This window comes from Arvicanthis niloticus, chromosome 4 (genome assembly GCF_011762505.2).
Source record: "Arvicanthis niloticus isolate mArvNil1 chromosome 4, mArvNil1.pat.X, whole genome shotgun sequence".
Lineage (NCBI taxonomy): Eukaryota > Metazoa > Chordata > Mammalia > Rodentia > Muridae > Arvicanthis > Arvicanthis niloticus.
The window spans coordinates 4,809,774-4,832,773 of record NC_047661.1 but is presented as its reverse complement, the minus strand read 5'-3'; the positions used below and the strand labels follow the sequence as shown (position 1 = coordinate 4,832,773).

General features: G+C 40.9%; 2 long non-coding RNA genes and 1 other non-coding gene across 4 annotated transcripts in view; 2 read left to right on the top strand and 1 right to left on the bottom strand.

Annotated features, from left to right (window-relative positions):
- The first annotated feature begins 3,411 nt into the window (after nucleotides 1-3,411).
- LOC117708059 (U6atac minor spliceosomal RNA) lies at nucleotides 3,412-3,540 on the top strand. Its single transcript, XR_004606773.1, has one exon. It is a non-coding gene; the product is annotated as a U6atac minor spliceosomal RNA (small nuclear RNA).
- Nucleotides 3,541-7,344: 3,804 nt separating this feature from the next.
- Nucleotides 7,345-14,901, bottom strand: LOC143441943 (uncharacterized). The gene is made up of 2 exons (XR_013109714.1): nucleotides 12,636-14,901; nucleotides 7,345-12,511 (listed from the first exon to the last, which is right to left on the bottom strand). It is a non-coding gene; the product is annotated as an uncharacterized LOC143441943 (long non-coding RNA).
- A 5,065-nt stretch (nucleotides 14,902-19,966) lies between these two features.
- The window catches only part of LOC117707673 (uncharacterized), a 452,126-nt gene continuing 449,092 nt past the window's right edge, over nucleotides 19,967-23,000 (top strand). The window contains exon 1 of one of the 2 annotated variants that reach the window (XR_013109711.1): nucleotides 19,967-21,955. This is a non-coding gene — a long non-coding RNA (uncharacterized LOC117707673). The remainder of the gene's footprint in view (nucleotides 21,956-23,000) is intronic. The other variant, XR_013109712.1, reaches the window with a different exon arrangement.

Here is a 23,000-nt window from a genome sequence, read left to right as displayed (position 1 = left end):
AAAATGTATGCTATTCCAACCAGATCTAATTCGTCCTAAATCTACTGATTATCATCTGACTTATTAAGAACATATTCTTGCTGAATTAAATAGATGAATTAAATAGATTAAGAATGCTTTACCAGCTAGAGCAAAATTATTTATTCAATTTAGTATTTGTATATTTAAATGATGGCTAATGCACTTGGAGTTAGTGTTGGTTCCTTCTTCTTCTCAGCCTTTTTTTGGGGTGACAAGTCTTTTTGTATGCCATCTAAATGTACTTCAACTCTGTGATTTTTTACTGTAGCTTGTATGTGCTCATTGTCACTCTTGGCTGCAGGATTGGCCTCACAACAGCCTGCAATCATTTATGTGGCCTGGCTTCTTCAGACAAAACTATGCATCATTTTGTCTGCTTTGTGTATATTATTTGGTTTTCTGTCTAATAAGTGCATGTACTATCTGTGTTTCAAGCATTTCTTTATCCACTAACTATAGAAATCTCTACAGTTTATTCTTTTCTTCGTGTTTGCATGTCAGAAGTTATCAAATTAATGATGAGGAATACTGAACTGGCTGCAGAAATGTGAGAATCTAGATACCCCTTAGGGCTTTTTCCATCTCTTTCATCACAATCACAGAGTTGGAAACAAAACCACACCTTTGCTATTTCTGAGGGTCTTTACACTTAGCTGCCACTGGTTGTATTAGATTTTTCATATTTGCATAAAGTTAGATTCTTACTTTGGATTACATGATTGATAATGGAGGAATGATAGTCTTGGGGAGAGCTCTTCCTCACTTTTGTTTTCAGGCAGTCTTACTATTTAGCTTTTGGAGTGATGAGATGGAACTCACTGAAATGTATTAGCCGTGTCTTGAATTTGGAATACTCCTCTTGCCTCTGGGTCACAAATGCTGGTACTGTAGACGTGTATCAGTGTGCCTAGCCCTTTATGAATTTTGAGAAGTAGAAAATGATTCTGCAGCAAAGTCATACAGTGGATACAGTTTGAACATTGTTAAGTCCTTCTCTCTTGGATCCTATGGTCTCTTATCTAACAAATAGTATTCTGAAATCTTAGACTAGGTTTTCTGCAGGAAATACTGATTAAGACAAACATTTTGGCATGCAGGTAATATTTTGGAGGTGATTCCAGAGAACTGAAATGTGGCCATGCATAGATAGCATCCAAGAGGGAATTTGTGAGTTGGTTTTGCCATGTTTTTGGTCCTGTAAAAATCCTTTAAAGAGTGAGGAGTTGGGGAGAATGTGTCTCAGTATCAAACCTATAAAGAATAAAGCTGAAGCATATTTGTCCTGGGCATGCTTCCCTAGTTATCGTAAAAATACCATTCTTCTTAAAATACCTAGGAACATCTTGAGAGGAACTAATAAGCCCAAGAATCTAGTCTTAAAATTGCAGTCTCAATTTACTTCATCAGAAATAGAAATCTGCTTCCCTCAGCAGTTTATTTATTATGCGTAATATACCCTATTGTAGTTCTGTTGTTATTAATGTGACTGTTATTAGAATTGGTTCCTTTCTAGAATATATCTTCACTATCTGATTCCATTCTTTTTAGTTTTCAAGTGAGAAAACAGAGACTCAGAAAGGTCAGTTGAGTTTTTAAATCACACAGAAATTCAGAGGAGCCTATTTTTATCCTAAAGGGATTTCATGATCCTTTGTTTAAGCCCTGTCTGCCACAATTCACTGCCTTCAAAATATGCAAAAAGCATGTGAAATCAGGTTCTATTTCAGTCACATAAGAATCTTAAATCCCAGCACCCTCTAAGGTGAAACAGTCAGCCTCTATATAACATAGTGAGAATGCTTGCAAGAAGCCTCCTTTTGGTAAAATCACTCTTCATTAGCATCTGTCAACTTCTAGATAACCACGAGATTCTGACTTATGTCATTTCCAAGTAACTAATTTTAAACTAGACATAATGGAAATAATGTCTATGTCTTCTGGATAGAAGCTTTTGCTTTTTTATTTTTAAATTATAGGAGATCTTAATTTAAAATCATAGTATTTATGGTCAATGAAGCCTCACTCAGCTAGCATTCTGTAGATACTTTTATCAATGTGGCCATTCTGATCTACATTGGGCATGTAATATGAGCAAGATACCAACCTTTGTTCTGTCAAACAATTGAATATGGGGCTCACTTTGGAGAGAAATGCAAATCATTCTGTACTTTTTGACTTTCCTATCTCTTTTGCTGATTGCTGATCTCATTCATGTAAAATCTCATTTTATATAATAATAAATATTGGCAAATTACTTAACGACTGACTCAGATATTAGCAATGACTTTTCTCTCTGTGGCATCCTGTATGCCTGTTTATTGCACATAGACAGCTCCTTTCTTCTTTTTTATTTTAGATCAAAACTATTGCAGTCTGAGATCTCCCCTAGATTACTTTGTTGTTCACTACTTTCTCTTGTGCAGACTTTTTTCCAATGCATTTTTAACTCCCAATTTTTCATTTGTTTTTGAAAAACTCAGATTGATACAGTTTTTATGTTAAGAGTAACACTTATTCAAAATATCCATTCTTTCAGGGTGTGCTTATTGAGTAATAAGATTTATTGTCCTGGAATTATTAATATCCATTAGTTTAGAAAGACAAAAATGAGATTGACCTGAAATTTCTTAACCTATAGAGAAATAGCTCCAGAGCTACTTCTGGTGCTTCTTTAGCAGGTCTCAGAATGCCTGAAATGAATTGTCAAGAGTGGACCTCAAAACCCACATTTTAACCTGGCTCTAACTTTTAGTGGCCATTCTGGAGAGTCAGTAATCAGTTTACACAAAACCAAAATCCAGCAAAAAAGTATTCAAAGTTATTTAAATGAATAAAGCATGAGTTAAGTTTAAAATACCGAACCACAGATTCCAGCATCAACACACTATATCAACACACTTTACAAAGTTTACTATATATATCACAAGAGTACTGGGACTGAAGAAGTTTCTATCCTCATGGTACCTGATGGATTAAACAATGAGAACTTTTGGGGAAGATGCTTCATCTCATTGATATACATGGCACATGCCATTACCTTGGAAAATCTGAAAAAAAAAGGTCTGGCCATTTTCAAAAACTTGGCTAAGATGATGGCAAACGTTTAAGCAATAATGCTAGAAAAATGTTCATGTTTTCCTGAGATTCTAAAAACTTCACAGTTAAAGATACAGTTTAAACAGGTTGAAAAATGACATATTGAAGATTATTTTGGAATAATCTTCTGAGAGATTCCTTGATATTTATTTTGAACACTGAAATAATGAAGTCATTTAATTTTGATCTAGTTATAAAAATTTAGTAACTAAATTAAAATTGAAAATCACATTGCTAGTTAGTACAATAAAACTAAATGATGATGTGGTTAATGTCTTACCAAAAATAGAAGGTAATTTTTATGAAAGTAGAGAACTGTTAGTATTCCCCTTGACCAGGACAGGAGCTGTACTTGAGGCTAAAACCATACGTATGGTGAAAGTATTGTCACCTACTTTTTGGTGTTTTAAACATTGTCATTGTTATTGTTATCATCATCATCATTTTTATAAAGTGAAAATAGATTTTAAAATAAATATAATTTTGACAACTTAGGAAATGGCTCATTAAAAGAAAATACAGATGAAGGCCCAGGTAAAGTGCTTACTTTGCAAATATAAGAACCTGAGGCTAGCTTTCCAACATACATGTAAAATGTTGGATGTGGCTGTGTGCATCTATAATCTCAGCACTGGGAGGCAGAGACAGGAAAATCCCTATGCTCTCTCCAATTAGTGAGTTACAGTTCATTGAGAAATCTTGTCTTAAAACGTGAGATGGGGAACGATAAATCAGACAGGGACCTCTGAGCTCCATACATGCATGCACAAGTATGCATACCTGCACACACATGCATGTACCACACATACACACCAAAACTTAAATAAAAATTAGGTGACCTGAAATAAAGCCAAAAAATTTAAGTTTGGATTGACACTTGATTCAGAACGTTACCAAGAAGGCAGCAAATGTGTGCATAGAGGAATACAGACATGAAGCACGAGTGGCAAAGACACAGCTGAGATAGAAGTCAGATCTCACAGTCAGCATCAGAGCACACTGTGACTCTATTCCCCAGCTGTTCTTCAGTGTTGAAAAGAATAGCAAAGGCATTCAGTGTTACTGAAAACACAACGAAGGAAAGGGGATCAGAAGGCAAGATGTGCACACTGGTTTTGTTCATTCCCCAAAGCATAATTGTTCCTTACCATGAAAATATTCCTTCCTATTGTTAATATTGGACACTTAAAAGAAAAGGTTTTAGATCAGAAACATCATCTTGTTCAGGAGAGTGGATGATATAATGCTAAAAATGTCTGTCAGCTCCACCACAATAGAAATCATGTCTGTTCTGTTTATTATGGAAGGTTCCACAACTGAAGGGGGACCTGTCACAAGAAAGCAAACACCCAAAAAAGAAATGAACAGATATGTGTTTTATTTTCAGAAATCTTATGTAATTGTTAACTATGACCAGACTGAGACATTAAAATAAAACTCAGTTCAAGTTTTGTGGTTTACAATTGTTTTATATACCCAGGACTGATAGGTGTGTTTAATACTATTGACTGCTGTTGTAATCAGTTACCATACTAAATATGGTAAGGAAATGAGATAAAGAAGCAGGATAGTATAGAAAAATTTTATTCATGTGAGAAAGGGCAGTTGTTGTTTTATAAAATATTAATTAATATATAAATTTATTGTAATAACAATAGCTAGAGTAGAGTGAATAACCTGCCATTTTATTAGATATTCTTAATGTTTTTAAATTAGTCCCCTTGTCCAATTTGTTTTCATTATATTGGTTTTCTGATAAGATAATTGCAGAAAGGATAGATTCACGCTGCATCTAAAACATAGATAGTTCTGTACACATGCACCACAGTATTTCTTTTCTTATCTATCTTGAGCAACTTCCCAAGGTATAGAAGACATTTATAAATACTTGCTGTTTTCTGAATTGAAATCTAGGTAAAAGTAAGTTTTTCGTATGGCTGAGCAATATAGCTCAGCGGTAGAACACTGCCTAGCATTTGCAAAAGGCCTTAGGTATTAGTGAATAAATAAATAACTCTTTTGTATAATGAAAATTATTATTGTTTAAATACATTAACTTGTAAGAGTCATATACTGAAGACTGAATTCTTGGAGGCCTTGCAGCTCATCTCTATCTGATACTGTCAGGATAACTAACACAGAAGCTGTAACTTGTATCTGAGAGCAGAGTGGGAATCAAGACAGATCAAGGATGTCCAGGCATGGCAGAAGAAGACCACATAGCTATTGTACAAGATCAAGTTCCTCACTTCATGCTTTCATGGTAGCGTTATGCACTTCCTTTCAATTGACCTTCACACTAAAGCAGCATCCTGAGCTTGCAGGAAGCAAACACTGGGATTGAATTTAAATGACTTCTCCTGCCTTTCTAAATATACTGTGACTAAGGAACACTGAAAGCAGTAAAGAACAATTTACCTAACTATGTTTAATTTTAACATATCTTTGATTTTAAGTGTAAAGAAATTGGCAGGAAGAAAATATTTTATTCAACATGTCATTATTCAGCCAATTCTAATAGGTATAGAGTTACATTTAAAGTAACCTTTTAAGAACTAATTTGGGTTGACTAATAAAGAGAAAATAAAGACACAAATTTGCCTTTCAAATTCACAGAATAGGAGTTGAATAATCAATAAATAATTTCTTAACTGGAATCCCAAATATATTCTCTAAGTTTCTTTAAAGCAGTTCAAAATTACTGCATGTTCAATAAATGAACACCCTTTGCGTGCAGTCTAGTTATCTTGGGGTTTTCATGCACCCCTATGGTACCTTCTACTGGCTAAAGCAAAACTGAAGTCAGGTGTCAGCTCTTCTCACAGGAATTGTAGCCTTACTGATTCTCATTGTTTGGTCTTTATAATACCATCTACTTGTGATATGGAGTCCTTTTAACTTCTAACATTATTCTTAAATATGAATATCTTCTCTGCAGTTTGCATTCACAAACCTGGTATTTTGCATTAATAAATTTCAACTTTACATCCTATTTTATTCGTTCTTAAAACATTATATTTTTAATTCCTACTTGGCCATTAGAATTGTTACTTAACAGTAACTGATAGAAATGGCAGCAACAGAAGAGTCTGGATACTGGATAAAAGATACAGAGGGCGCTGCGTAAATTGACCTTCTTATGTAAAGTCGATCAGTAGGAACACGTGTGTTCCACAAGTATTAATTCCTGTTACTTTTAACTATGAAACCACATAACTATTGTGATTAATCATTAATTAAGCTTATGAGTAGTTTGTTCTTTGTGTTGTATTTGTGCTTTCCATAAATATGCTATTTTAAAGAATATTATTTCTGTGGAAGTGCCTGTTTCCATGGGTTCCAAATCTCTAAAGGGAGGTAGGCATCTTAAAGAGACCATTCAGATACACAAATATAAAGGACACGTTTAAAAGCTCATCTATACCCAGTTGCAAGGTGAATACTGGTGCTTGCTATCGACTTAAGGAAAATCTATTACACATATGAGAAGCAATTTTACTCTCTTGTCTTCCTTCCTTCCTTCCTTCCTTCCTTCCTTCCTTCCTTCCTTCCTTCCTTCCTCTTTTTTCTTTCTTCCTTACTTTCTAATAGAATGAATGTTTTTTATTTCTTTAATCTTCTCAATATTTTTTACTTATTCGCTTTACATTCTGCTCATTGCCCACCTTCCGGTGAGTGGGTGTATTTTAAAGGAGAAAAAAATGTATTTATTTATATTACACATTTTATTATATTAAAACTTGTTTTCAAATTTCTAATAATTATTAAAATTATGCTACTGAGTTTTTTACTTCCTGAGTGGAATATGAATTTATTTAAGAAGAAATTTAAATTATGTAAAATAAAATATTTCACATTTCCAAAGGACTGCTTAGAAAAATTATAGAAATTATAACAATTTTCTTTTCTTCATTTACTCTCTTATGGATTGGTAATGCTTGCTGCACAGAACCAGATTTCAGAAGACAGGTACACTAATCTTATATGGAACTTGACATGCTCAGTTAAACATTTAAGTTGCTTTAACATTTAATCAAGAGCTGCCCCCACGAAACAAATTGTAAAATCATATATGTTTTTTTAAATTCTAGCTTAATATTTTTATGAGCTTAATTTTAAAATCTAGTAAAAATTGAATCTCTTTCATTCTGACATCACGAAATATTTTTTTTATTTTACTAAAATAAAATAAAAATTTTATTTTAGAAAATTTAATTAACAACTACATTATTAGAAGCACTTTATTATACCAGCACTGATGTAGTGAGTTACAGTTTTCATAGTAAAGATGTGTCTGCTTCACAATAGGCTGGAAATTCTGAATTTATGGTGTTGAAGTAATACAGTTATACATTGTTTTATTCAATATAAGTCCAATAAGACATAAAATAAAAAATGTTTTAAGTTTTCAGTATACCTCTTTTCATTTTATTAATAGATTTTTTTTTCATACAAAAAATACCATAGATAACACTTAGAATTCTGCACACATTGCTTTCATTTCTCGATCCCTGATGGTTCTACTTATAATGATCTACTTACTGGCATCTTTGACATTTAAGTACTTACTAGGAAGATTTCAGCGGTGAAATTTTGGATAAATTAATATGACTCAAAGAATTCAGCTTCGTCCTCAAACATAACTCATTTTCTTATTCAAAGTCTACCTTTGAAAACTGGAGTAAATAGTAAAACAAAATCAGCACAATCATTCTTTAAGTAAGGCCATATTTATGGGTTAACGTCCTTCAAAAATAAGTAAAACACCTTGAGCTTGGTATCTTTATTCTAATTCAAATATTTCCTTTCATAAAACTTAAGTTACATGCAAAAGTGAAGAAAATTATTTCTTATTCAGCTGCCTAGTAGAAAGGTTTTACCCTCAGATTTACAATTTCATATTTTTTTTTTATAAAACTGAAAAAAGGAAGGACACAGAAATACAACCAATAGAATTGACAATCAATGCTTCAAACAATGACCTCTCGCTTCCTATAGAATAGAAGGTAACTATCCCAGGCGCGGTCCCGATAAAAATCGGGTAGCGTTTTTGGACGGAGAATATGATGGAAGCTTTTAAATTCTACAGATTAATGATCCTAAGAGCTTAATGCTTCCTGGGCTTATTGAAACTCTTAACCATCTGGCTTCTAGAACCAGTGTGACATTTCTAGGGAGCAGCAGAGGGCGCTCTGGCGTTGTTGACACCCGATGCTTTGGTTCCCTGTGCTAGCATCTTACTCCCTGGAAGGAAACACACTATTTCCCAGGAGGGTTGTCCCTGAGTGTCTCAACCGGTCAAGCTGTTCCTAAATTATCCCGAGAAGCTCTAATTTCAGACCACTAGATGAGAGTTGTGATTGCCAAAGGACTCCCACGGTCCTCTTCACCAAGGCTCTCTAATTGTCCACTCGGGTTGTTTTGCTGGAAAACTGCTGAGCACAGAATTTCATAGCAGAAAAAATTTGCAATGGACATTAAATTGGATAATTATTTATAAAAGAAATTGAAAATAATTAATTTTAAAAGTACATAAACACTGTGAGTTAATAACCACACTGTATTTAACATTAGCAACCAGGTGACTAAATCCTGTATTTGCTCCCTTACTTTTTAAATTCTTTCATATTACATATTTCATTTCTATTTAGAAAATATTTTTTAACAGATTCAGATGAAACTAGATTTTAGGATTGCTCTAAACAAGTAGGATTAGGCTGGGTTTGTATTATGTAATGTGAATTACAGTGTTGTAAACAGGACTGTTAGACTCCTTTTGCTTTGCGAAGGACTCGTGGGATTGTGAAGAGAGGCTAGCAGTACATCTAGATGGTTACTGGAAGGACGAGCATCTGTGACAACCTTCAGCTCTTGAAACCCATTCCTATTTCTGGTGATCCCCCCCCCCACCTGAACCCCCCACCCCGAAACACAAGAGGGTGATCTTAGCGGTGCCGTTTTTCTTTGTGTTTGAGGGAGCTTTTGTCCCAACAGAGTTTGCTAATGCTCCCCCCCCCCCCGCCAATATTGCACAAAATCAAATGTAAACCTAAAAATTGTGGATATAAAGGTCCTAAGTTACAGAGTTTTAAAATCAGAAAACAAAAATAAAAAGCTACCTTTTAGGATGGAGTGAAAAGGAGTTAGACGCCTGAGGATATTGTTTCTGACCTCATTTATTTCCTGAATCATTGGCTACATTTTGACTATTCGGGTGGAAGAGAATAAATGCTCTAAGAACATATTGTTTAGGCCATTGTTTATCTATGAACCATTTCTAGGCTTAGATAAACATTGCTGTCACTGTCTCTTCATACAACCTTGTGTAGTTTACCTATGACTGACGCTTGACAGTATTTATGATGTGAATTTACTAACAAATTCAAACATGGAACATTTTCTTTCTTGGAGCCTAGGCTGAATGCAAATCAATTTATTGCCTATTTCTCATTACATTGCAAATACGAGTAACTACAGAACATAACATTTTACTATTCATATACAATATTCTCAGTATTTAAATTAGAGTGCTGAGAATTTTAAATATATGTTGAATGCATTAATTCAGACACATTTGACCCAGAAGTTCTAAGACAAATCTTAATTATATGGGGTTTGGTAAGCTATTCTGCCTCCCAAGTGAGCTGGGCTTTGCAATATGGTTTTCTCTGCAGTGTGGAATTCAAGCCTCCTAGGCCTGCAGTGCTACTGTAAGAAGTGACGCTCAGTGCCAGCTTCTGGGCACCATCACCCTGTCACTGTGTGTGTGAGCACTGATGCTTAGGGCCAGCTCCTGGGCACCATCACCCTGTCACTCTGTGGGTCTTGGCCTCAAAACTCACTAAGGAAGGCAGCCCCACAGAAAGCCTTGTGGAGAGCCAAGACAGTGGTTGCAGGCTGTTTAACTCCTGACTGCTCTGGTCACCTAATCAGTCTCAGTGGAAGCCTCTTTACTATGTCCTGAGGCACACTCTAGGGTCCCGTGAGAGATATCTTTGGTGACCACATCTGAGATAAGATCCTCAACTAAGAACCCTGTGTTTCTCTTTTCAGGGTAGTGATTTAATGAAAAAAATTAATTAATTCTATCTAATATCCCTCTAGCACATTTTGTTAACTACTTGGATTCCGGTTTTAGGTCAAATCAACTGATTGTCAGAGTGGAAGGTTTCAGCAAAATACTGTTTAGTTGTTTACCATCTTTCCATATTTCAAGTTTTTATTTGTAAGTTACCTAACATCCTGGGGGTGGGGCGGGGTAGAGAAGAAGCGATTCTATGATTCTATTGCCTTGCTTGCAGAATTACCGCAAAGGGAGGGTGAGACGGGGGAGGAGAAGGAAGAGAAAGAGGAAGATGGTCCTGTCAGCAAGGCATGGAGGGCGCAGCCACTTTGGGGATGTCCTTCTCCAACCTCTCCTTTGTTCCCAAGCCAGACAGGCCACCACAGAACAAAGACTTCTGTCAAGGCTTTTTCTCAGCGGCGGCAGTTTTCTTAGGCTTCAGGATTATGAAGTGAACCTACCTTAACTAATTCTACCTCATGGTCTTCCGAATAAATTAATTTACCAAGTCTTCGAGTTCCTGGCTTGGCCTTTCCCTCTTATTGGACAATATTGACTGATTTGGGTATTGTTACTTTGCCTTGGCCCTTTAAAGCCAGATGACAAGGCTGCCATGAGACTGGGTAGAGAATGGGAGAATAGTGAAAGGCTTGGGGAGGGGGTCCTATTTTCAGATAATTGAGTCATTTCAGGTTTCTTGTGCAATGTGGTCCGGGTTTTTTTTTTTTTTTTTTTTTTTTTTTTTTTTTTTTTTTTTTTTTTTTTTTTTTTTTTTTTTTTTTTTTTTTTTTTTTTTTTTCTGCTACACCCTTCTCGTCCGTTTTGTTTTCCCAACTCGACCCAGAATTGTGGACAATCTCAACCTATGTTATTTTGAAAAGGCCAGCGCTTTCTGAATGCGGACTCTTAGACCATTTGCACCAATGAGAACTACAGCTTTGCTGACAGCTGTCAATGAAACCTCTAACTTTCCCCATGGGGCTATGCATGCATATTTCCTGGATTCTCGCTTGAAAAACATGACTGTCTTGCATTCTAAAGATTTTTGAATCAATGTGAGGAGTCCTTGTGCCACACAGGATGGGTTCATTCTAGAAATCTGCAACTGTTTCTCCCCACCCTTTCTGACATCTCTCTGATCTCCTTCAAGTGCAGCCGTAGGCTCCGCTCTTGGCATTCACCGCGTGCCTTAATTGTATGACATTAAATCAAGGTCCGCTGTGAACACGGAGAGCAGAGTCTCTGATCTTGATCCAGAAGCAACTGGCTCACTGCAACTACTACTGCACTTTCTCTCTGTCCTTCACCCTCCCTTGGAACTCAGTGCTTGGAGTCCCTACTCCTGGAGTCTTAACTCTGAGCCGCACTCCCACCTCAGCTTTCCCCCTGCCACATCTGCCAGAGTTGGCATTAATTAGTCTGCAGGGTTGACGAGTAGAGAGGGTGCATGAGTCTGTGATACATATGCATACATCTGCATGTCATTTACAGCGCACCTAAAACCCATACATATGTCTATAAATCTAGTTTTCAAATGATGACATGGATCGAAGTTAATTACCGCTCTGGTACAGATCTAATTTCGTAATCGTGTTATTTTCCTGAAGGCAATTAACTGAGTTGGTTCGCCCTGAATCCCTTCCTAAGACATTTATAAGGAAAGGCAAGTCTTTAAGGACCACGCCATGACTGTTCGGCTGCAGAAACCTTTGTCATTCATCCCCTGCTGTCAGAGAAGAAATCTAGCAGATATAATAGCGGATATAATTACGCATGTTTGTATGTCCGACAAACACACGTATATGCCTCTGATAGCCCGATTTTGGTTGGGAAATTTTGGGAAAAGATCTGAATCGCAGGCCGGCTGGTTCCTCCTTCTTTGTATTGCGGAAAAATTAACTCAACAGCACCTGCCGAGTCCCGGGAGAGCTGGGGCCCATCTGGTCTGGCTATGATTTTATAGCGGAGAGAAAAGGCTGCTTGCTTGGGCTTCCGCGGGCTCTGGAGAGCAGAGATCGGGTCTGAGCCCGCTCCAGGGCGTAGATTTAAGGGCAGCGCAGCAGATGCGCTCTCTCTGACTGCGGCGGGAGTCGGGAGGAGATCCGAGTCTGGGCTCGGCCGAGGGAGGGCAAGATGGAAAGAAGAAGAATGAGGGGAGTTGACCTCTACGGGCGGAGCCCTCTGGACGGCGGGCAGGAGGCGGCAAGCAGTGGCTCTTTTCACAGCATCCCTTGCGGCTGGGTGGGCCAGGGGATGGACGGATTGCGCTTTCTTGAAGGAAGCCAAAGGGCTCAAGAGCAGGTTTTTTGCGGAGATCCCAGAGCGCTCCCCCTGAAAAACAGAATCAAAGGGCAGAATTAGAGCAGGAGACAGGGGGAGGAGGGGGAGACTGGAGAGGAGGGACAGGAGGTGGGAGGAAGCACTCTAGGGAGCCGAGGTGACCGGCTGACCAGACCTAGAGAATTGGCCCAGGGGGCCCCTGCAATATGTCGGCGACGTGGGAGTTCCGAATTCAATCCCGGCTTCGGAAGCTGAGGAGGATGCAGTCAGGATCAGAGAAGTGGTTTCCTGAGCTGGAGTCTTGAAAGCGAGTCCTCAGATTGTCCTCCGTGCAGTCTCAGCGATTTGCGCATCCCGCGCGCCCTTACCCGTCTAACCCCTCCCTCAGACCACACGCCAGAACCGCATTCTCCAATCTCCACCCCTTCTTGGTTTAGAATTCTGTAAACTGCAAGACTGAAGAGTTCTCGCATGAAAATCGAAACGATCGATGAAATAAAGAATTTCATATAAGCATAACCCTAGAAATCCGAAGGCGAAAGAGCTGCTAGCTGTGCTCAAACCTGCAGGGGACCAAAGCGTTTTCAGAGGCTGCTCCGCGTGTTCTCGGAGGAAAGAGGAGGCTAAGCGGTTTCCGCCGTATAAGGTGCTTTAGGATGGGCGGTGGGGGCAGAGAGGGGTGGATCGTAGCGGTCCGGTCTTTCCCCCTCGCTTGCTGATCCAGCATTAGGGATTAATGGCTCGCTCCAGCCAAACAAATAAGGCATCTGCCTTCAGCACAAGAGGATTACACGGGCTGCTGACGTCACCAGTCAGACAGATGTTGGCTCCCAAAGTCCTGAACAGCTCGCTGTGTCCTTGAAACCAAAGAGCCGCAGAAGGCTCGCAGCCCCCAGGAGCTGCGCTTGGGCAAAGCAAAGGGCACCCTCCTTGCCCTTGCTTACACTCCCCTGGGCGCAGAATACTGGCCCCAAGACAACTTCCTAAGACATAGCTCCTCAGTCTCTCTAGCCTTCCCCACAGCATTCCCTTGACCCCCACAGCCAGCCCCCAGTCAAGGTCCAGGCTGGCTCAACGCAAGTCAAAGTCACTTGGCTTCCGTTTCCTAAAATGGAGACAGTGAACTGCTTTCTCACTTCTCATCTAAAATCTGGCATCTAAGGGTTTGAGCATGCACAGTAAGCACCTCATGATGGACAGAGCTAAGCTCCAGATGAGCAACCACCTCTTAATTTTATGGTCAAGGCTTATCTGCATTTTCTCAACTCTACCATCGTCCTTTCCCCAGGCCAAGATCTAATTTTTTTCTGCTTACTCTTATGAATGAAGCCCCCTGGCTGGAGCACCTTCCTAAACAATGACTCCCTTCCAACCTGTCTCTGCTTTCCACCAGAGCCTGGGCCACCATTACAAGAACCACAAGAGCCCGTCATGAAAATGATCAAAATACCATCAAATTCCAATTGATATCCCCCTCAAATGCTTTGAAGAATTTTTTTTTTTATTTTTTAATGTGGATGTCTAAAACACATGTATCATCTACGCTAACAAACGAGGACATTCAAAGAATCACAGTATCACTCTGTGAACAAGTATGATGGCTAAGGATCCGGAATTCATTGCCTTACAAATCTCAATATCACTTTAATTGTATTTCAAACTTAGATGTGAATTGTTCTTATTTTTCTAACTCGTTTGTCATTAATGATTTATATGCTTTTCCAGGCCTTTACAGGTCACAAAAAAGACTGGTTACAAAATAAGTCAGAAGTCACAGGGTTGAAAGTGAAAATTTAAGGGAGCAGTTATATAATCCACAAGAGAAACAATTGTTATGAATTTCACTTATGAAAAGGTTAAGGTAATGAAACCCATGCAAAAAGCAATATAGTTATTTGACACAGAGCCACAATGAACCATTCCTGTGCCCTAACCTGGATCAATATGTATGTGAAAGTCTGTTGCTTTCCTGGGGGATTGGGTGGGGGTTTGTCTAACCATTGCACTGTTAGCTATGCACCACAATGCCTATCCAGAAGTAAATGGGGTATGAGCATCATATCGCCATTCATATTATCCCTGTCTATCAAAGTGGCATTTAATTTTTCCAATTCTATGCATTTAGAAACTCAGTCACTGATAAAAATCTATTTAATTTTCTCTAGTGCCATCCAGCTAATCCCAGGCAAAATATAAAATTTCTCTTTCTCTACTCAGCTTTAAGTCTTATAAGGAACAGCCCATACCAAAAAACATGTATTTAAAATTCTAATTTACAAGTAACATTAGATAGAAATGACCTTTAGTTCGATTTTTAAAAAGTCATACACACGAGAAAGGACAGATTTTTGAAGATGTAAAGTATCATTTCCTTAAAACTTAGAATCTGTATTTGTATGCTTTAAATTCAAATTTGAATTTGAATTTAAATTCAAGATTTATTCCAAATTGTTATAAAATATAATAAGAATTGCTTTGCCTCCAACAGATACTATGAAGGTAAACTTTCCCTTCACACACAATTTTGCTGGAGTAGGTTTGCTTAATAATTAGTTCGCTGTCCATGGTTTTGATCCATATGAAGGAACAAGCTCCGGTACTTTGGAAAAATTTAAATCAATGTGTTTCTGCATTAATTTGGCTTCTTAACAGTTTAAGATTATATAAAAGGAGGAGAATGATATGTGGCCCTCCTTTCTTCTTCATTCAGCTGTTTTCAGTTTTTCTGTATTTGTCATCAAATGAAGTACCAGAAACAAATGGGGGTGAGGGTTACATTTCATTATTTCTAAACTGACAAATGATCGCTCAATGTGCCTATCCAAAGATCTTTAATAAATATGATACAAAATTTTTATCTGCCCACTTTCTCTCCCCCCCCCCGCTAAGAAAAGTAACATAGACATTCTTTAGTCTTGTAGAGTCATCTTTGTTTACTTTAGAATATGGTTTAGCTAGAGCAAGAAAATTTATAAAAATGATACACCAAGGAAGAGAGAGAGAACTGAACAAAACTCATCTGAAATCTTCCTGTGTCTATTATATGTTCATACATCTGTAGGCAGTGTAGATACCTATCTCATGTCTTCAATGAGCCAATTCTGAAGAATCCCCCCAGTAACTCCTGCACTTTCTAAGGTGGTGAGGACAGTGCGATGATGCAGTGGCTAAGGCTCCTTACTCAGTAGACCCATACTACAATAGCAATAGCACTTCAGCTTAGGTTTGAAAAAATCTAAAGACTGACACAGTAGAGCAGCAATAATCTTGTCCTGGGTTTTTTTTCCAGGGAATGAATGGGGAAAGGAAAAAATAAGACTCCATCTCACCCCCAAATAATTGGGTATTTTTTCTTTTATTTTCTCCAGGTTATCGGGGATGAGAGATTATTTTCATTTATGTGTATAACCAGACACTTTTGATCTAATGCCCTCCAGAACTCGTACAAATCTTTAGAGGACACTGACCAGTACAAATTGTTTCTATTCAAGTATTTGGGCAGCAGGGAAACCGACCCTTCGTTTCCAAGCAAGGTCCATACCCACCAGGCCAAGGGGCCCAGCTTTAGCCGCTTGCGCTTTTCTGGTTCTAAGAGGGCTGCTTCTTGCTTCTGCCCCTCAAAGTATCAAAAACTTAGGAAATCCTTGTACCGGAAGAAAATGGTATAAACACAATAGGACTCGCCATTTTCTACTTGTAAAGCACAAAGCGCTTGGCGCTGCCTGCCACACAAAGAAAGCGTGGGCAGCAGAATTCTTGCACATTTTCAAGAGGCTAGAAAATATCTCCCGCGAACGGCAATTTATATTGTCTGGACACACACACACACACACACACACACACACACACACACACACACACACACACTGGCATCCCCACTTAGCCCTGATGTCTAGAAGATCCCAGCTTTAAGGTTAAAAATAAAAGACTAACAGCTCGGTTCTAGCAGCATGTTGGTCAGGGCCATGCTAAGCCTCCCAAGACAAGGGGTGCTAGCGGTTAGCTACAGAGGACTCTAAGCTAGGTGTGTTGTGGGGATGGAGGAACACCCTCTTCCAGTCTAAAATCTCTCCTTCCAACTCCATACAGTCCCCAGAGTGTGTCTGGTAGCTCTGTAGTCACAGATCTCCGTGACCCTTTGAGCGCCAGGAACCAGCGAGGATGTTGAGCGGGCAGCAGCTCTTGAGGATGTTCAGAGCGCGGGAAACCCTGATATGTGCGCCTCCCCTGCCCCCCAGCCCACCGTTGCAAGCCACTGCATACTAACCTGACTATTACTAGCCTTGGCAAAATGCTGCCGCTTAGGTACAAACAAAACAAAGTAAAATCAAAAACAATATAGAAAGCCCATATAAATAAAAACATCCAGACACCGGCGGCAGCAACTGTGCTCACAAAAGAAGCACTCAATTCACCGCGCGAAGAGAGCTAAAACACCCAGGAAAAGACAGTACTTACAGCAGGTGCGCGCTTGGATAATCCGCGGCCATGTCCTTTGTTTTGTTAGTCTGTGCTTTAAAAAAAAATGTGTGTACATCTCTGTATATTTGATTTTACATAGCTTCCGTCGTTGTGAAGGAAAGAAAAAAATCTTGTAGACTAGAGAGCATGGGGGAGGGGGCGGAGATTTTCATTGTCTACGCTCTGCACACGCAGCCCAAGGAAAGAGGAATATTGCTGTGTGGAGCTCCTTCCACTTTCTGCTTGAAATTCAGAAGCTTTCAGGGCAGCAATGGGAGTGTTTGGCACCCCTCCTCGCCCTTCGACTCTCCTCTCCTCTCCTCTCCTCTCCTCTCCTCTCCTCTCCTCTCCTCTCCTCTCCTCTCCTCTCCTCTCCTCTCCTCTCCTGTCACTCACCCTCTTGCTCTTCTATAGCTAGTGTTCTCTCTCTCTCTCTCTCTCTCTCTCTCTCTCTCTCTCTCTCTCTCTCTCTTTCTCTCACTTTTTTTTTTTTTTTCAAAAGAGGGCAGGTCGCTTCCTGCATCTCAATGAGTTAAATCACTCACTTCTTCTCATGCATCAGCAGCCTCTTTAACAATCCGAGAGCTGCAGGCACAAAAGAGCATTTAGCTGCCTCCAATTTGTGTAGAAGGCCTGCCCTTAATTTGTTTGAGGAGTATAATTAAATCATGAATTTCACGAAATATAAAAATACGAAATTCCCAACCTCAGCTAGCGAACTACTAATGGTAACCTTTGAAAACAAATCTTTCCTCTTGTCAGTGTTCATAGCCAGGGCTGAGAATGTCTCAGATACTCAAGAAGACAAGGGTCTGGACTCAACCTACTTGTCCTTTCCCCACTTACATGTCAAGGTCACACTAATAACATCCCTCATTGCTCTAAATCAGAGCCTTTCCATTTCTTTCCTTTTTAGAAAACATTTTTTAACAATATTCTGAATTTTTAAAAATCAACCCTCTGCTTTGGGAGGAAATTAATTCATTTGGGAAAATCTGATGGACTAAATAAAAAAGTAAGTGCATTCTCAATATGAAATAGGATCAGAGTTTGCTATCAGACACTAGGTTGAGAAGTTCTACCGAAAGGCCTTGCTTAGGAAAATGTTTTTAGTTCTTCCAAGCTGGGCTCTGTGGCTAGTGAAGTGTGAGTTCAATGAGTTTTGATCATGTTTCTTCCAGTCACAGAGTGGGCCTTATGGGACATCAGGGGCAGTGCCCATCATGCTTGCTGAGTCTCAGAGGGGTCCTGATAAGGAAAATACTGCTTGGTGCTGGGAGGGGGGTTTGGCTCCCATTCCTTTAAGTAGGTTGGGGCACAAAGAACAACTCTGCATTCCTGCAGTTTCTCTTTCAGAAAGAACCCAGGCCAAGCCATTGTTCTTCCTCAATGAAGGCAGCCTGGGGTGGTAAGGCCACCTCCCTTTCTCACTCACCTCACCCCACACAAGTCCACTGCTAGGGAGATATTTAGGAGTGTTTTCTAGTTCCTAATCTCCTGTCTTCTGGGAAATTGTAGAATCCAATACCACTTACATCTTTGAATTTTCAGCAATTTGCTGCTAAGTCTACTGTCAGCTCCTACCTCAATTGCTCATTTTAACAACTCTAGTTAAGAAGCCTCACATTGGGACTGCAGAGAGGTGCAACTTTAGTACCACCCAAGGAGAACAAAACAGAGCATGTCACCACTTCCTGCCTGTAAGCGTTCACTCGGATACCCTAAGTCACCCTTGGCATTTGAGTTAGGTCATGTTTCACCCTTTGTGTAGAGCTAAGTGAGCGGGTTGTAACTGCTACCTCTGTCCGCATGAAATATCCAACAAACCTTTTTACGAAGTCCCTTGGAAATATAAAACAAACTATGAAATAAAACATTCTAAAGAAAGGACACATTCTTGTGTGTTTCTATAACACATTTGTAAAGTGTTGAGTGGGGGCTCGAATTACTTGAGAAAATACCATTTCTGTGGCTGGAATCCAGAAAGAAAGCAGGTCTCAAGGTCGGTGTTTTTATAGGGCAGAGGACTTTGGTTCAGGGAGGTTTATTGACCTGGGATGTGTGACTGTTAAAGACCCTCAAGGAGTTACCTAGCCTGTGGAGCAGCAAGGTCACAGTGTTCAGTGCATCCCGCTGCGGGGAAGTTGCAGTGCTTAGCTTCCGTTAGCTAGCAGAGATGGCTTGGTGGGGTGGCCACTTTAGACCACCAGGCACAGGCAATTTACCCAGCCCCTCCTTTTTTCAGCTCTGGCAATACTAGCTTCGCCTCTACTTTCAGGGCTCTAGGAAGGCATTAGGAGTGTATGAAAGCTAATCTCAACGTTTCTTAGGTATGGGCCTTTTCTGCATACTTCGCTAAGATACTCCTGCTAAGGAAAACTCAAGAATCCGAGGCTAGTGCGGGAATATTTGCTCACAGATTTCACTCCCCCTCCACCCAAGTAAGATGGACAGGCAGACTACATCCATGGCCTCCAGGCAGCTCGGGGAATGGAAAATATAGTTGGGTCCTGCAAAGTTCTTCCAAAAGAGTCTTTATCGTTGGACACCTTTAACTCTTGATTCGAGTCTCCCACCCACTTCAGTCCAGCAGCCGGTGCGAATGACTGCCTTCCAGCCCGGATAAGAGGGTTTCTCTGCAACTGGAACCTCTTACTGCCCTGCACACCTCATAGCTAGAGCTAGTTTATGAAAACGAAACCCAACTCATTGCCAGAAGTTGTTGCTAATTAGTGGATAATAAACTTCTGTAGCCAGGGCACAAAAGTCTTTTTAAAGTGCAAAGGTGTTCTTTGTAGCGCATCAGAAAAGAGATTAGCATATCAATTGGACTGACGGGCCGGACAATGGGCCCTACTCCTACAGAGCTGGCCCGGGTTCCCAATCTTCCTCACCTTCTTGCTTTCTAGCCTTCCTCCTCCTCCTCCTCCTCCTCCTCCTCCTCCTCCTCCTCCTCCTCCTCCTCCTCCTCCTCCTCCTCCTCCTCCTCCTCTTCCTCCTCTTCCTCCCCCCCCATGTGTTCTTTTTCTTTGCCCGCTCCCAGCTGGATGGAGGCACTCTTGGGGCACATTGAGAGGCTGGCAGCGACCCATACTCTAGTATCAGTGCGCGCGAACCAGGCCGCAGGGGCCAGGCAGCTCCTTGGCTTTATCAATGTTCAGGGAAGATGTGTAAGCGCTAGGGTGCGCGGAGTAAGAGCGGTCACCGAGGCATCAAGCGCACCTACCAGGCCTGGGGGGGATAGGGTGGGGACGGTGTCTCGCGGTTCCATAGGACGCCCCCTTCCTGGGAGTCATGGCCCGGCCTCTGCCCCGAGAGCTAGGCCTACCCAGGGCGCTCAAAGCTCCCAGACGACTGTCCACATTGTGGGCCACAGGCCGCTGCTAGCCCCCAAGGCCGTGAGGCCTCTGCGCCCGGCTTGACCAGCTGTCCCGCCTCGTTTGCACGTGCAGGAAGGCGGGGAGCATTTGGGAGAAGCCGAAGACGCCGTGCGGGAGGCGGCAACGTCCTCTCGAACCCTGGATCCCAAGCCCAGGTGTTTGTCCATGGCCCGGCCGGGGCCCGCCGACACCAGGCGTCTGGAGAGGCAGAGGCCGCAGCAGGCCCGGTCCAGTCTCCGCAATACCCCACTTAGCCCAGATGCCCCCAGCCGGTCCCCTGTTCCAGGACAGAAAGTCAACAGCTTGCCTGGGCCAGCTGCGAAAGAGCACGGCAGAAGGAAGTCTCAGGAGGAGCCGTCCTGGCCCTCAGTCCCCGACGCCCCCAGGACCCCGAGTCGGACGTCGCCTCGCTCCGCGCCCCGCCAGGGCTTGTGGGGCCCGGGGGACTAGGGGAGCGGAGGAGCTGACCGCAGCGCTGGGCACCGAGCCGGACAGGCATGCCAAAGAAACCTGGCAGTCATTCGCCGGTGCCTTCCGCTGCCGTAGGCGACCCGCCACTTCGTGGTGGGCGACCAGGGGCCGGTGCCTGGCCTCGGCCTCGGCCGCAGAGCCCCCGCCGGGCAACCGCGCCAAGGAAACGCTTTTTTTTCTCCCATCCCCTCCCCCCTTTCCCCAGAGGCAGCTTCCGTTCACTAAATGCATTAAGAAGAAGAAGAAGGGGGTGGGGGATCTCTGGGGCTCCTTCCCCCAACCCCCCACGACCCACATCGGTCTAGTCACCGTTAGATGTTGGCGTTCAGCTAACAAACGCCAAACTCAACACAAGTTTTCCCCCCCGAAAACCATCCACTTTAACTGCGGTGAGGGGAAAATGCCGGGAGAGAAAGTGAAGATTGGTGTTTCCCTAAAACGCAAAACAACAGAGAGGGTTTGAAAAGAGCTTTACGTTCCTTGCGAAACCTCCATTGTTACTGGGCAAACAATGGGAGCCCGGGCGACTGCAGGGCTGTGAGAATGAATAGGCGATCCACGGGATGTGTGCGGGTCAGTGCTTGCGGTCCTGGGCCTAAAGCCCCTTTCTCAGCTTGCCACAATAAACCAGAGCAAGGTTCAGTCTTTACTGGGTCACCGGCCATCCTCTATTATTCAACACTTCACAACAAAAAACACTTATTAATCAGCGCTGACCAGAGGCCCCCTTTGAAACAAGAGAGGAGAGAGAGAGAGAGGGAGAGAGAGAGGGAGAGAGAGAGAGAGAGAGAGAGAGTGGGAGAGGTGAAGAGAAGATTGAGAACCCTGGGACAGATCTTTCTAAAACCAGAGCAACCTTAGGGTCCTTTCCTCCGGTGGCCAAAGTTTATTTGACACGACAAAGTTTTTTAATCAGGCCAGAGGGAATTGCATTTCTCATTTGCCTCGTTCCTTGTCTTTTCTTCCGAAGATTTTCAAGACTTTGTTACAAGGAAGGTTGGCTTTAGGTCAAATTGCTAAGGCCTGATCTTAGAGACCTAATTGCTACTGGAAGAGAAGGCTGTTTCCCAGCTGGGCCTCCACTCGAGAGATGGTGCAAGGAAGACTGTCCACTCTGCTGTGGGCACCCTGCTGATGGATGAGGTGTCAGGCCAGTCATCATGTGAGCACTGGTTTCCAAATGGTATGAGCAATCTTCAAATGTGCTTATTGCTGATACTGAATGCAGTCTGTAGATTTTTTTGTACTTCATGATGTTTCATGATCTATATAGAAGACTGAACTTGCTTGGTACAGTAAAGAGAACTGTTCTTGAAGTGAAAGAAAGCTATAAATAGTTTCAGGGATAGAAATGGTTCTAAATGTTCCATACCACTAGAGCCAGTGTTTTCTATGCTCAGAGTTGATTTTTTTTTTTTAAAGGTAGATCTTATTTGATGCTTGTAACCTGGTTGTGTGTCTTTCTCTTATTCTGTTACACGGTAATTATTAATACATGCTTACACACGTATGTATAGTCATATAATCAAGGCAGAGTGGATCTGCTTTATGGATTAATGTAATCAACACAGAACTCACCTAGACATTTTTTTTGATGGCAAAATTTTCCCACTTTTTAATTGAAAATTGCAAGCCAGTATTTCTTTTCCTCCTTTCCTTCCTTCTTTTTTTTTCTGACTGTTTTACGTTATTCAAGTTGTAATTTAGTCAAATGAGCAAAGCTCTTTTGTAAAGGCTGACGTTTACAAGCAAACAGAGGCAGAAGATATTGAATCTTGGTTGTTAACAGATATTAAAGAATTATTTTCTAAAGAAAGAGAGGTGAATGTGAAAATATTCTTTTAAGTTTAAATTTTCATTTATGTGCACTTTTGGAATATTGAATAACCACTTCACTTGTTATTATTCAAAAGAGGTTTTAAATCCAGAAAATATTTGTATGAGGGATTGTAAACTGAACAAATTAAGCTGTAGAATGAGATGTCTTAGTAATGAAAGCAAGCATGCAAAATTACTTGGTAGTAAAGCAAATTGGTATTTGCCAGATTTTATATATAGAAATGTAAAAATAGGTTGCATGGTTTGGTCTCAAGAAGTGCATTTTACTTACATGCCTATAATTCAAGATCGCCTCTCTTATGTTCGAAATATTGTGTTATTCAGATTTTGCAGAGCTCAACAGTTCTTGCAATGGAGTAATCAACTGTTATCTGAATTATTTAAAGGCT